The sequence below is a fragment of the Dermochelys coriacea genome, chromosome 9 (assembly GCF_009764565.3).
Source record: "Dermochelys coriacea isolate rDerCor1 chromosome 9, rDerCor1.pri.v4, whole genome shotgun sequence".
Lineage (NCBI taxonomy): Eukaryota > Metazoa > Chordata > Testudines > Dermochelyidae > Dermochelys > Dermochelys coriacea.
Window position 1 is genome coordinate 67,629,406 of NC_050076.1, and position 15,240 is coordinate 67,644,645.

The 15,240-nt window shown below is 38.4% G+C and overlaps 1 long non-coding RNA gene across 1 annotated transcript in view; it reads left to right on the forward strand.

The window, feature by feature from the left end:
- The window catches only part of LOC122455880, a 103,101-nt gene extending 88,514 nt beyond the window's left edge, over positions 1 to 14,587 (forward strand). The window contains exons 2-3 of the long non-coding RNA XR_006274385.1: positions 11,943 to 12,069; positions 13,538 to 14,587. This is a non-coding gene — a long non-coding RNA (uncharacterized LOC122455880). The remainder of the gene's footprint in view (positions 1 to 11,942; positions 12,070 to 13,537) is intronic.
- The last annotated feature ends 653 nt before the right edge of the window (positions 14,588 to 15,240 follow it).

Here is a 15,240-nt window from a genome sequence, read left to right on the forward strand (position 1 = left end):
AGGGAATTTGACCCCATATATTCATTACAGCCTAGACTCTGTGCATGAGTAATTGTATATAGTTTTGCTTCTACATTAGTTGAGGTCTTTATTCTGAAAAGTTTGATGTAAGGATTTGTCAAATTTCTGTACTATGTACCTTTGACAGTGCATAAAAATATCAAAGAAATGCTCAGAGCTACCAAATTGCTACAAAGGTATCAAAGAAATGAGCCCTTTAAAAGAGTAAATTCATCTACAGGTAGTGTTTGAAAGTGTTTTCACAGCTCAGCAAAGGAGTGTGATAACATTATTTGTCACATACATTCTGTCAGGCCCTCAAGAGTTCCAGAAAACAACGTTGGTAAAACTTCCTCAACCATCAGGGTGCATTTTTGCTATTGGTTCTGCAATAAAATTATAAGAATGCATTATACTCACAGGTTAATGTATTCAAATGATAATTTTTGCTTGCTTCTTGCTATTTACAAGGCAATAATCAGCTTCACGTGACTCATCACTTTGTGGGAGTTCAATGCCAAGGCTGCTTGCACACAAAGGGAAATTACCTAATTATACTAAATTTTACAAATCAAAAAGTGTTCTCTTTTTTAATTGTATACATTTATTTTATATTCCATTAGCAGGGGATGTTTTCCTGTGTAGCCACTTAGCAGGAACATTTATGTAAAACAGTTCATTTTAATTTCTGAAGGAATCAAAACTTAAACAGTTTGTTTCCAAATAAAATCTCTCTGTTTTTCCCCCTCCCTACAATCTGATTAAGGAAACTGTCATTTACTTATCTAGTGTAAGCAGTGGTTCTGAGTTGCATCTTTTATTGAACAGCAGTACTAATGGGCAAAAAACCCGTCAGACACTGACTTATGTACTTAGCAGTCACTGGACTACATTCAACTGAAGAAAAATATTTTAAAATTAATGAGAAGTAAAAGAACTTACTGAAACAAATTTAAATAGGATTAATTCCAACAGATTGATGGAAACAGACAGGGCTTTAAAATCAGCACTTCTTTGAGGAAAGGAGGGACAGTGGTAAAACTTTGATAAAAATTAAAGTTTCTCTCTCTCCAACATTAATTTTTCAGGACCTTGTTGCAATCCAATGCAGACAATTCTGCACTAGGCAGATATTTCTGATGTAGTCCCTTCTAGCTGAACTGTAAACTGTCACCTTAATCTCTGGAGAATGTCATGCACAGTAAAACTGAAGGAGGGGAAAAAATCAGGAAAATCACTTCTAATTACTGTGGTATCAATTCTGAACCTGATCAGAAGCACCACAAATTCACCCTTACTTCTGATAATGGCAGCAGAACCACAAGGCTGCCTGGCTTCTTGATTGACAGCACTGTCTGATTCTTGAAAATTCCATGGTTTCACTAAACAGGATTTCTAGATTGCGTGTAAGTGGGAGGAGATGATAAAGGTCTTTTCATAACTTAATAACCAGTCACAGAGTTCTGTTTAGTCAGCTTGAATGCTTCATAAAATTGGATTTTTATTAATTTTTTCACCTAAATTTCCTCTCTATGCATTTTTACAAAAGACTATGACATAAAACACTGGTTGAAAGCTAACACAACCTAGAGAAAGGCAGTCTGCATATTTTAAGATGCTTTATGGGCTCTTGTGAACATTAGATACAGTGTTTATACTTACCACCTACTAACAAAACAAGACAAAATAAATATATATTGTGAAACTCACTGATATTATTCACTCTGTATACCACTTTTCTCTGTATTTGTTTGAATATCCTGCAAAGCCACTTCGGGTTTTTTTTAGGCCGAAAGCAGAATTTTTCTTTTCCTGTTTGCCTTGATACTATGGGACCACAAGGAAGGAATTTAATTGTTGACCTATCCAACATTGTGTCCGTGGAAAGACTGTCCTTTCCCCACTACTTTAGGGAAAACTCTGAGGCAGGTTGTTTCATGACTGGTTGGCAAGTTCACAACTCCTTCGATGGTGTCCTGGCCAAATTCCAATCTCATCATTACATTCCACTTACCTAAAATTCCCCTATCAGTTTAATTTGGACACTATATTATTCCCCTCCCCATTTCCTGAACTGTTGTGCAGCATTGCTGCTCTGTTCTGACTCAGATATGGGTGAAGTAAGTTCTGTGAGTGTCTAAATTCTGTTCTATTTTCTTGCCTTTAAGCGCCCATTGATGTCAGTGGGAGTTGTGGTAGAAAGGCAAGTAGGGCTCGGCCCACTGGGCTGAGAATGGTATACATCATTTGAAAGTTGTTCAGCAGAGCTGGTTGGAACTTTTGCTGAAACTGAATCAGTTTCCATTAAACTAGGGAGGGAAGGGGAGAAAGAGAGACTCTGCTGCTCAGTGGTTATGGAACTGGATGTGGGGGAGACAGATACAAATTCCTGATTTGGAGTGATCTGGGATAAAAAACTCTGTTCTAAATCAGGCAGAGTAGGTACTTGATTTTGGATCTCTCTCATCTCTGGCCAGCACCCTGACACATACACACCACCCAGGATATAGACACAAAGACACATACACACTTTCTTCTATTTTTGTGAAAATGTTTGACAGGTTTTAGTTTTGTTCCAATACTGATCAAAAACAAATTTTGAAACCTCAAAAGTTGCCATGAAACAGCATTGTTATCCTCCGATCAACTCAATTATTCAATTCTGTGTTCAGGAAGTTCACACTTGATGAGAGGTGACTTAAATAGCTGCTCCAGTTTCTGTCTCCTTGAGTAGGACCTTCTATTCATTCAAATTTTAAAATGGAAATGGAAATTGATACTAAGCAGTTGCAGAATAATAATTCTTGAGGGCTGAACCAGTAGGTAGACACAAAGGAAGAGTAATTTTTGTTTTGAGATTCTGATTTCAGACTAAAAGAAAAGGAGTACTTGTGGCACCTTAGAGACTAACAAATTTATTAGAGCATAAGCTTTCGTGAGCTACAGCTCACTTCATCGGATGCATTCCTCTGTAGCTCACGAAAGCTTATGCTCTAATAAATTTGTTAGTCTCTAAGGTGCCACAAGTACTCCTTTTCTTTTTGAGAATACAGACTAACACGGCTGCTACTCTGAAACCTGTGATTTCAGACTGTGGAAGAGCTGTCATTTTCAAAGTTCCTTTTTGGAAGGTAAAAGTAGTTTACCACTAACTTCCACAAATATTGCAAACACCTATTTTCAAAAATTCCTTAGGGAATTAGGTGACCAATTCCCACCAAAATTCAATGGGGGTTGGTCACCAAACCACCTCAGGTGCTTAGAATCACCCTCCTTAAGCCATGGGAAAAAAGGCAAAGAGGAAATGGACAAAACAAGACACCCTGGTATATTTAAGAGGAATGAACATCTACAAGCATGAGTTTGGAGAAATGGAGAATCAGAGAAGTATGAAGGAGACAGAAAAATGATAAAAGGCAGAGAACAAAGCAGGAAAGGCAGGAGAAGACAAGAAAAGAGGAAGAGAGGCATAAGCACTGGAACTATTCTGGACAACTATTCAGGGATTCTGGACATGTGGCCGCACCCCCTGACTTGAAGTGGTTTTAATTATTTACAGTTTGGTTCAACAATTCAGCACCCCCATAATAAAAATTGTTCCAGCACCCTGAAGAGGGGGTGAAAAAATGGACTTTGTGTCTTGCTCAGAACTCCACTGACTCTTTATTCTGGCCTTGTCTTGTGGTGACACCATTTATTCAGCAATTTCTATATAGTTCATTCTCTGAAGCAAAGCATGTGGTGGTGGTTGGATACATTGTAATATGAATGATAGATTTGTGGATAAATTGTTTGGGTTGCTCAGTGATTGTCAGTCTGTTGTGATGTATATTCATAAAGAATATGTGTGTTTGCCTACTGAGGAGAGGGAATAGAAAGAAGAGAGAAAATCAATTTGAGCTCAATGACCTGCATTAGTTATTTTAGTAAGTGACTTAATAGTTACTGTAAATTCTTGTGACACTCTCATGCCCCATTCAAAAGCAGTATGATTGGCTTGATGGCAGTACACACCATACAGCCAAATTACACATTTTCCCTCTTCTGTTAGTGGCATCCTCCCAAGAAAGCAGTGTGATATGCGTTGGCTGTTCAGTGAGCCTGATAGTGGCTAAGCATGGGACTGGGAGCCAAGAATTCCTGAGTCCTAATCTTGGTTCTTCTCCATTGACTCATGTGCCCTTGGAGATTGTCACCCAGCCTTTCTCAGGCTCTAATTCAACTCCGATATAAATAATTTGGAGTCTTTCCAAATCAGACACAATTACTTTATAGATCAAATAAGGACAATGTAGTGTGGATTAGTTAGTTTACCAATGCACTAAATGTGTAAACTGTCATATGTGCTAAATACTGTGTTGACTAAATACATGCTAGCTAGCATATATATATATATATATGTATTATATGTGTTATCCACACCATATATATTTATATAAATATTAGTGTACATTAAGCACCCCTAAAATTAAGAACAAATATTGTAACAGTGATAGAGCCTAAACTGGCCTATACTGTACAATAATTCTGTTCATTTATGCTAAGTAGCCCATAATTCCTTGCATTTGCTGAAGAAAGCATTTTGTATAAACAGATAGGAAACTTGGCGAAATGAAGATACATTTTGTTCTTTGTCTTCGTGTAACCTAGGGAAGTACTTTCATGGACCAATACCTGGAATACTAGTATCCAAAACTAAGATAAGGAAGAAAAGGAAAAAGTGTTAGGAACTGGGACAAACTGATGGGCTGGATTTTAGTGAAGTGTTGAGAGGTGTAATTTGTAATATCATCATATAAACAATACTAGCTGAAATGTGTAACTTTGGAGCATACCTGCATAAAGTGAATGTAACATCACTATACAAGATGGTTTTCTGGAGACTGCTATTGCATAGAAGTTTTTTTCATGTACTATATTATTATTGGCTTAGAGCAATAAACCTGACTGACATTGGTTACTTGACTTCTTGAATATATTTCATAACAGCACAATGTGTGCTCAAGCAATTGATTATACAATTTATCAATAAATTGGTGAGTTAGCCAGGAGCCATCTAGCCAAAAGATCAGTCAAACCAAGCAGTACAGGGTTGCTACCTAACTGCTTGGTGGGGGATAATGGTCATTAAGTTGTGGGTCGTTAACTAGTTTTTGTTAATTTAACTTACACTCGTGCAGATGGCCAGGCCAGGCTGTGGGGTCGGGGATGGAGTTCTATAATAAGCAATACTATGGCAAAATGCCTTTTTTAAGTAACTAATTTTATAGATAGTGTATGATAAAGCACTTTAGGCAAAATGCCAATATGTTAGGAATTCCTAGGCAAAAAGCCACATTTTAACTATACATAAGATTAAAGCACTTACCTTGGCTAAATGCCAGACATAAAATAAAAAGAGAGGAAAAGAATTCTCTCTCATGTAATCCATTTGCCATGCAGGCAAAAGGAAAAGGCACTGGGGGAACACATTCAGGTTTTGCAGGAGCGCTGCCCTCCCAGAGTCACACATCCTGGTTTCCAGCCGCCCCCACCCGCAACGCTCTAACAAAAGGAACCCCACTCCCCTTTCAGAGCTAACAATATAACCTTCTTTCACAGATATTTTTCCATACATGTCAAGCATCTCTTGCCCCTTTCACAAGCAGTATGATTGACTTGATGGCAGTTCATACCAGTTGGCAGTTTTTCAAAGAGACATTATTAAGGGCACAAGAGCAAACTTGTAGGACAGATAGGAAGTATGGCAAGAAACCACCCTGGCTTAACCAGGAGATCTTCAATGAGCTAAAACTCAAAAAAGAGTCCTACAAAAAGTGGAAACTCAGTCAATATAAAAAAATAACACCAGTATGTAGGGAGAAAATTAGAAAAGCCAAGGCACAAAACGAGATCAAACTAGCTAGGGACATAAAGGGAAACAAGAAAACATTCTACAAATACATTAGAAGCAAGAGGAAGACCAAGGACAGAGTAGGCCTGTTACTCAATGGGGGGGGGGGGGGGACAATAACAGAAAATGTGGAAATGGCAGAGGTGCTTAATGACTTCTTTGTTTTGGTTTTCCCACCAGGAAGGTTGGTGGCAATTGAACATCTAACAGTGAATGCCAGTGAAAATAAGGTAGGATCAGAGTCTAAAATAGGGAAAGAACAAGTCAAAAATTACTTAGACAAGTTAGATGTCTTCAAATCACCAGGGCCTGATGAAATGCATCCTAGAATACTCAAGGTGCTGACTGAGGAGATATCTGAGCCATTAGCAATTATCTTTGAAAAGTCATGGAAGACATTCCAGAAGACTGGAAAGGGGCAAATATAGTGCCCATCTATAAAATGGGAAATAAGGACAACCCAGGGAATTACAGACCAGTCAGCTTAACTTCTATACCCAGAAAGATAATGGAGCAAATAATTAGACAATCAATTTGCAAACACCTAGAAGATAATAAGGTGATAAATCACAGTCAGCATGGATTTGTCAAGAACAAATCATGTCAAACCAACCTGATAGCTTTCTTTGACAGGGTAACAAGCCTTGTGGATAGGGGAGACACAGTAGATGTGCTATATCTTGACTTTAGTAAGGCTTTTGATACAGTCTCACATGACCTTCTCATAAACAAACTAGGGAAATACAACCTAGATGGAGATACTATAAGGTGGGTGCATAACTGGTTGGAAAATCATTCCCAGAGAGTAGTTATCTGTGGTTCACAGTCATGCTGGAAGGGCATAACATGTGGGGTCCCGCAGGGATCGGTTCTGGGTCTGGTTCTGTTCAATATCTTCATCAATAATTTAGATAATAGCATAGAGAGTACACTTATAAAGTTTGTGGATGATACCAAGCTGGGAGGAGTTGCAAGTGCTTTGGAGGATAGGATTAAAATTAAAAATGATCTGGACAAACTGGAGAAATGATCTGAAGTAAATAGGATGAAATTCAATAAGGACAAATGCAAGTGGAGTACTCTCCACTTAGAAAGGAACAATCAGTTGCACACATACAAACTGAGAAATGACTGCCTAGGAAGGAGTACTGCGGAAAGGGATCTGGGAGATCATAGTGGATCTCAAGCTAAATATGAGTAAACAGTGTAACGCTGTTGCAAAAAAAGCAAACATCATTCTGGGATATATTAGCAGGAGTATTGTAAGAAAGACACAAGAAGTAATTCTTCTGCTCTACTCCGCACTGATTAGGCCTCAACTGGATTATTGTGTCCAGTTCTGGGTGCCACATTTCAGGAAATTGGAGAAAGTCCAGAGAAGAGCTACAAAAATGATTAAAGGTCTAGAAAACATGACCTATGAGGGAAGATTGAAAAAAAATTGTGTTTGCTTAGTCTGGAGAAAAGAAGACTGAGAGGGGACATGATAACAGTTTTCAAGTACATAAAAGGTTGTTACATGGAGGAGGGAGAAAAATAGTTCTTCTTAACCTCTGAGGATAGGATAAGAAGCAATGGGCTTAAATTGCAGCAAGGGTGGTTTAGGTTGGACATTAGGAAAAAATTCCTAACTGTCAGAGTCGTTAAGCACTGGAATAAATTGCCTTGGGAGGTTGTGGAATCTACATCACTGGGGATTTTTAAGAGCAGGTTGGACAAACACCTATCAGGGATGGTATAGATAATACTTAGTCCTGCCTTGAGTGCAAGGAACTGGACTAGATGACCTCTCGAGGTCCCTTCCAGTTCTATAATTCTATGATACAGACAAATTATATGTTTTCCCTCTTCTATTAGTGGTGTCCTCCCAAGTAAGGAGTGTGAAATGTGCTGAATGTTCATTGAATGAGACTTAGTGGCTAATAGCATAGGATTGGGAGCCAAGAACTCCTGAGTTCTCATCCTGGTTCTTCTCCACTGATTCATAGGGATAGTTAGCATCTCTGAGAGTCTAATCCAACTCCAATGTAAGTCATTTGGAGTCCTTCCAAATCAGACACAATTACTTGATTGCTCTCTATAAATATATCAGAGGGATAACTACCAAGGAGGGAGAGGAATTATTTAAGCTCAGTACCAGTGTGGACAAAAGAACAAATGGATATAAACTAGCTATCAGGAAGTTTACACTTGAAATTAGATGAAGGTTTCTAACCATCCGAGGAGTGAAGTACTGAACAGCCTTCCAAGGGTAGCAGTGGAGGCAAAAGACCTATCTGGCTTCAAGACTAAGTTTGATAAGTTTATGGAGGGGATGGTAGATGGGATTGCCTAATTTTGGCAATTAATTGATCTTTGACTATTAGCGGGAAATATGCCCAATGGCCTGTGATGGGACACTAGATAGGGTGGGATCTGAGTTACTTCAGAGAATTTATTCTCTGGGTGTCTTGCTGGTGAGTTTTGCCCACATGCTCAGGGTTTAACTGATCGCCATATTTGGGGTCGAGAAGGAATTTTCCTCCAGGGCAGATTGGAAGAGGCCCTTTAAACCATGATTTGAGGACTTCAGTAGCTCAGACATAGGTCAGGGGTTTGTTACAGGAGTGGGTGGGTGAGATTCTGTGGCCTGCGTTGTGCAGGAGGTCAGATTAGATTATCATAATGGTCCCTTCTGACCTTAAAGTCTATGATTCTACTTTATAGATCAAATAGGGATAATGTAGTGAGGATTAGTTAGTTTACAATGTGCTAAAAGTGTAAACTGTCATATGTACTAAATACCGTGTTGGCTAATATATGCTGGCTAGCATATTTATAGCTATATTAATAATTTTAACAAAGCCCTGGCTACCTAGGTATGATGTTTTCACATACATCAGTACAATGAACATCCTGGCCATTTGACAGCCAGTGGGGAAACAGAAGTACTATTCTTCTCCAAAAGCGCAGGCCCCTCTAAAACCTGAGCTAAATCAATAAAGGATCTGTGATACACTATTCAGATAATTACAGGAGTATTTAAATATTCAATTCTAGAACTCCCATCATTCATGGTTTCTAAGCACAGTAGTTCACATGATTGAGTACTTAACATTAAATGTAAGATGAACAAAACACAATGGTTCCCCGCTGCTTGCTGCATTTAGACACTGAATAAATTAAGCAACTGTCTTGTCAAGCTTGAACAAAATAGAAGTATTGCAAATGTTAGGCCTCAAACTTCCATATGCTTTAAAATGCAAGCCTTGCAAAAACAAAACTTAAGCTTGTGGCTTGTCGTCAGGACGCACTGCAACCAGATAATAATTTATGCTGACTCCTATGTGCTTATCAACCCCAAATTACCCACATTCAAAATCTAATTGGCTACCGAAAACAAATAGGCCTCAATTATACAAACAACTAACAATTGGACATAAAAATTAAATATGCATCAATTTTACAACTAGGGCAACCACATAAACAATGTGGCCCATCCTGATTGGTTCATCTGTTCTAAAACACAGCCATCAGATCAGATAAAAAGAACGAAGGCACAGGACTGTGTGTGTGTGTGTGTTCAGTACCCACACCCCCTGAACTGAAGGGACGTGCACTTCTCAACTGTCTGTACCTGGCCAGTGCGGAAAGCAGCCGATTGAAGGGTAATGTATTTTTGGACAAATGCGGATAAGTCTATGGAGTAAAGAAGTCTGGTCGCTCGAGCCGAATTGATCATAGCTGTATCGATACTATAGTATAAAATCAATAGTAGCTGGCTGATGCATAATAGCTTTGCATGTATTAGTGCTTGTCTTTTAAGCAGTCCGAGCAAATGCATGTACCGCTGTTGTTCATCAGCTTTATGTTGCCTTTGAAATAGTTTGTCACCAGGAATATAGAGCTGGTGAATAATAGCTTTACTTATGCTTGTCTTCGGGTCTTTTATTGTGACCTGCCAGGACCAGCATATGTAGAGTCACTGTTCAGAAACTTGCAAATAGTCCACAATATTACATGTACTTGAACTTGTCTTCAATATAATCTGCCTTTTGTATTAATTCTTATTCAGTGCTGGTGTATGGTTTTCCTTTTCTTGTTTTGTTTATGCTGTTACTATAGTTGAAAATCATTAAAAGCCTTTCTTGAGGAATAATTAGTAGTTCTTACTTATTTTATACGGACACCACTTAACCTCATTACATCTGTGTTGGGTAAGTACACCTGTGGGAAGCAGTGAACACCGCAGGGTGAAATAGGACCCCGAGGCATGCCTCCTTCTTCCTTTATCTCCACAGATACATGACATATCTAGTCAGTTAGTGAAGGATAAAGGATTTCATAGCTTTACTCAGTTGGAAAAGCCAGGCAGAGAGATGGCCATGCTTTGAAAGATCCAAGTTTACCCAAGCATACTTAGAGTGGGAACAAGTTACAGAGATATGGGAATGCCCTGCCTTCAACTCCCACAAACTTCACACAAACAATGGAGTTGCAGTGTCCTGGATGAGCATAGGTGGCACAATGGGCTAGAGGTGGAGAGGACTTTTTTATCCTTGTCTGTTCCATTTAGGATTTTCCATGTAAGTTATCAGCACCAATAATTTCACCTGGCAGTCAAATAGCAGCCTGTGCAGAGAATAAAACACAGGTGTAAAGTGTTTTCCTTGAAGAATAACCATTATCACCCACAACCAGGTTCTCAGCTGATGCTGTTAGTGAATGTCCTAAGACTGTTTGAGTTTCAAGTATGATATTCCAGTAGGCTTTGCTTGATCCTACTTTGAAATTCTCAGATGGAGAGCATTCTAGAAGTACATTGTATTCTTTACCAGCATCAGTGACTTAAGTCTGACATACCTCCTTTTGAGATAGGAATGTATTTTATGCTTATAGTTGAAAACTGAAGCACAGTGGGGTTAAGCACTTCCATAAAGTTACACAGGAGGTCTGCAGGGAAAAGCAAGACTAGAACCCAGAACATTTAAGTCTCAGTTCTGTGTTCTTTAGATCACGCTTCCTGTCTAATATATCATCTCTAGAATTATCACACATAAGGATGGCTCTTCCAAAAAATAGCACAAATTCAAGATAGATGGAATATATTGCCTAACAGTAGCCCTCAGGATTTGTTCAGAGACATCTCTTCTTTACCAAACCAGTTTGGCCCATCGCTTCTATTCATCCCTTTTGGCATAATGACAACCCTGTTTATTGACCGTCCACTAGGTCTCCTGTTGCACATAGAAAATGAGCAGAGACTTGTTGTTTGCAGTGTTGTTGTAGCCATGGTGGTCCCAGGATATTAGAGAGATGAGAAGGGTGAGGTAATATCCTTTATTGGATCAACTTCTGTTGGTGAAAGAGACAAGCTTTAGAGCTTACATAGAGCTCTTCCTCAGGTCACATATTCTTCAGAGGCATATTGTCTTTCTACATGTCCTTTATAAACCCTGTGCTAATCTGTCAAAATTCTTTTTCATTTACACAGGTAACTATAGAGATTAGAAGGTATTGGATTATTTTCTAGCAGTAGACAAACCTAAAAAAAAGAAAAATGGTTTTGACCAGATAGCCACTCTCAAAACTCAGATATATCTGAGTATATCCAAACCATAGTGGTTACTTTGCAAGAATGGTTCTTTGGGGGAAATTTTCAGTACATCCAGCTTCTGGGCAGGCTGGAATGATTGCCAGTAGAACCTCCCTTGCTGTATATTGGCACTTCCTCCACCAACCATTCCAGCAGGTGGAAACCCAGGGTTGTGAATTCAATCCTTGAGGGGGCCATTTAGGGATCTCTGGCCAAAAATTGGGGATTGGTCCTGCTTTGAGCAGGGGGTTGGACTAGATGACCCTCTGAATTCCCTTCCAACCCTGATATTCTATGAAAGGCAAAGACAAGTGAAAAATATTATTATTAGTTTAACTGAACTTTATTGAACTTCCTAAAATCTTTTGGTTCAGTTTCTGTTTGACTTACCCATTACATTTGGATCTGTTTTTATTTATCCAAATCTATTTGCCCAGCACTAACATTGCTTCTTTCCTTTTTGAATTATTGCAGATGCTTGCTAGTTACATCCACCCCACAGCTGTCTTCTATAACTAAGGATCTGTTTGAAAAGGCTTTGGGCATCACAAGGAAAGTTTCACCAGCAGCAGATTTTCCTGGTCATGATGAAGACAAAACAGTAAGAAAACCTAATTTATTTTTTGTGAAAGTTGGGGAGTATGAGGGAAAGATATACCACTGAACCCCTATTCCTATGCATTCAACTTTCCAAGTAAAACATACCACATGCAGTACTGTATAAAGAAAAATAACATAAATACTTAGTCCTGACTTGCATGAAAATTTAAAATGCATTGGTTTTAGTTAAAATTGATTTCTTTGAGAAAATAGATATTGGTTCCACCCAAAAGAAAATATTTAATAAATAAAATGCACTTCTCTGACCACTGTGTATTAAGTGATAAATATACTGATGTAGGTGAGTGATCCAAGTGGTGGTTTCAATAAAATTGTTTATCATTGTTTCACTTAAAATGGGCACAGGCTGTAGAACAAATTGGCTGGCATTCATATGGATTGATTCTGAAAATATGTGATTCCTGCTTTTTCCAAGCTAACAAACTGTCTGGTCCCCAGAATTTTAAAATCACAGGTCATATGGAGTGAGTACTAGGGAGAGAGGAGGGGGAAGATGTGGTCCCCCCGTGGGGCCCCAGAAAAGATTTAAGGTAGAACTGATCTTAATTTTTCCCTCTCAAAGTGAATTTTAGAGGGTTTGAAGAAAAGTGTTGGACTGATAACATTGGAGACTGAAGTAAGTAATATATTCATGTAACAGGTATAGCACAGGCTATGGTGCTGCATATGTCCCCACCAACATGCACAAAGATCAAACAATCACCTTCGCTAAGATTCTCAAAAGCGAGTAGTGATTTTGAGTGCCCATTTTTAGACACCTCAGTGTGGCCTGATTTTCAAAGACTATATGGTGCCTAAATCTGGGAGACCAAAATCACTAGTCACTTTTGAAAATCTTATCCTTAGTCTAGATTCTTAACTGGTATTTTCATCAAGGGTTTTAGTGCCAGTGTATTCATTCAAATATTTGTAATGCTAGAAAATCAAGCAACATTAATAATTGTTGCTGGTTATCTGGGTATTTAAAGGGACCTCTCTGCAATATGTAGCAAGTAAATCCTGAATCTGATTATAATCTACAGCCAGTGTCTATGACTATGTCTATTAAAGCATTTATTTACACTTAAAGAGGAGGAGCTGATTGTATTGATCTCTCTTACTTAAAATGGCTTGGGATGATCAATTTTGGGCTGTAAACCTCTGATGTTTTAAATGCATTAACTTAATACCCCCTTTAAGTATTATCAGTTGTCAACTTCGTTAACCTATGGTGTGAAGCTATTTCCACAAAATAAAATGGCAATGGATAGCACAAAGATGAGGAGGAGGATTAAATAATGTTAAGCAAAACAAATCTTCATCTTAGCCTATAACCTGTTTCTCCAGGGCACTCTTCTGTATGAAGTAAAACTTCTGACTATGCATTTTTGTACATCATGTAGCAGCAGAAGCCAAGTAAAAAACCTCTAACCTTGACATAGCTCCCTCTGTTGTTTTATTTTCTAAAGCATCCATTGCCCAAAAAATGAGCTTCAGTACAAAATTAAAATAGTAGACTCAACAGACAAGAAATATAAGTCATTCAAGCAACATGGGCAGAGAAAATAATCTAAAACAATTAATGAACAGAAGAGGAGAAAAGGACAGAAATGAACTGATATGAACTGAAATGCCTTACTTGCAGAAAGCTTTGAATACAGCTGCAAACTTATTCATCAGACATCCATAGGAAGGGAGTTCCACAGAGATGGTTCCTGAACTGAAAAAACCCTGCCCTCAGGCAGCTTCAGATGGAGAAACAGAATCTCTGGTCAGAGGGCAAGGATATAGCCATACAATCACATCTGTCTTGGACCAGCATAAGGGGAGAGATGGGTACTCCAGTACCTTGGGTTTGGATTATTTAATGTTAAAACAGTGACAGAACTGGTTGAAGGTTTGCTTTCAAAGTACTTTTAGTAGAAGATGTGAAGTATTGATCGTGCATCTGTGTTCTAAAATAGCAATGGTGAGGATCAACACAAAAATGTGAGCCAATGGAAAGTGGAAAAAATTAAACTTACAGGGTTTGAATTAAAACAATGTCATGAGAAAGTTGCACACAATGTGGGGAAGGCGCATACTCTAGTCAAACATTAACCACTTGACTACTGCAAACCTGCAGATAAGGTGCATCTGCCGTACTGCTGAACGTATTGCACCATGTATGTCTGGATCTGAACATTGCATTGATTGCAGTTGAATGCATCAACACAGCAGGTGCAGTGTAGCAGAGGAGTTAAATATTGTAAGAGTCTTCACTCAAGAAAACCTATTGCTTATCCAGCTCCCATTTGAGTGGTTTTTTCCTTCTTTGTGTATCATGGAAGAGAGTGTATACTCTGGTGATTAAGGCAGAGGGATGAAGGTCAGGATCCTTGTATTCTAATCCTGTCTCAGACACTAGCTCACTGTAGCTTTGGCCAAGTCACTCAAAATTCCTCTACCTTGATTTGTCTATCTTGGGTGTAGGAATAGTTAATGCTTTTAAAAAGTCTTATGAATTTTGGATGAAAATTATGTGCAAATTGTATTATGATGTGCTAGAAAACTGCATTTGCTTTAACCTAAAATCTTATAAAAAGAAAAGGAGTACTTGTGGCACCTTAGAGACTAACAAATTTATTAGAGCATAAGCTTTCGTGAGCTACAGCTCACTTCATCGAAAGCTTATGCTCTAATAAATTTGTTAGTCTCTAAGGTGCCACAAGTACTCCTTTTCTTTTTGCGAATACAGACTAACACGGCTGCTACTCTGAAACCTAAAATCTTATATACTGCTTACTAATATATGTATCTGCATATTGTTGTTGTACCTTTTTTAGAATCTCTGTAGAGCTTCATTAACCAATCAAAATGACAGACATGACATGTAATGAAACAGTTATACATTCCATGTTTTGGGGGTCCTCTGGAGTCCAACTCTAACATCCAGGATTCCCCATTTTCTTACCAAACTCTCCCACGAAGTCTCAGCAACCATCATCTAGCAAGGGATCAAACATCCTTTGGCAGAGTTCTGATTTTTTTTCCAACCTCCAAAACAGCTTCTTTTGTCCCTGAAAAAAATTCAGAACATTTCTGTAAGTTATTCACTTCATAATCATATGTATTCTTTAAACATGTAAAGGCACACATTGTCCAAAATGAAAATATGCTGTCCATAATAAGT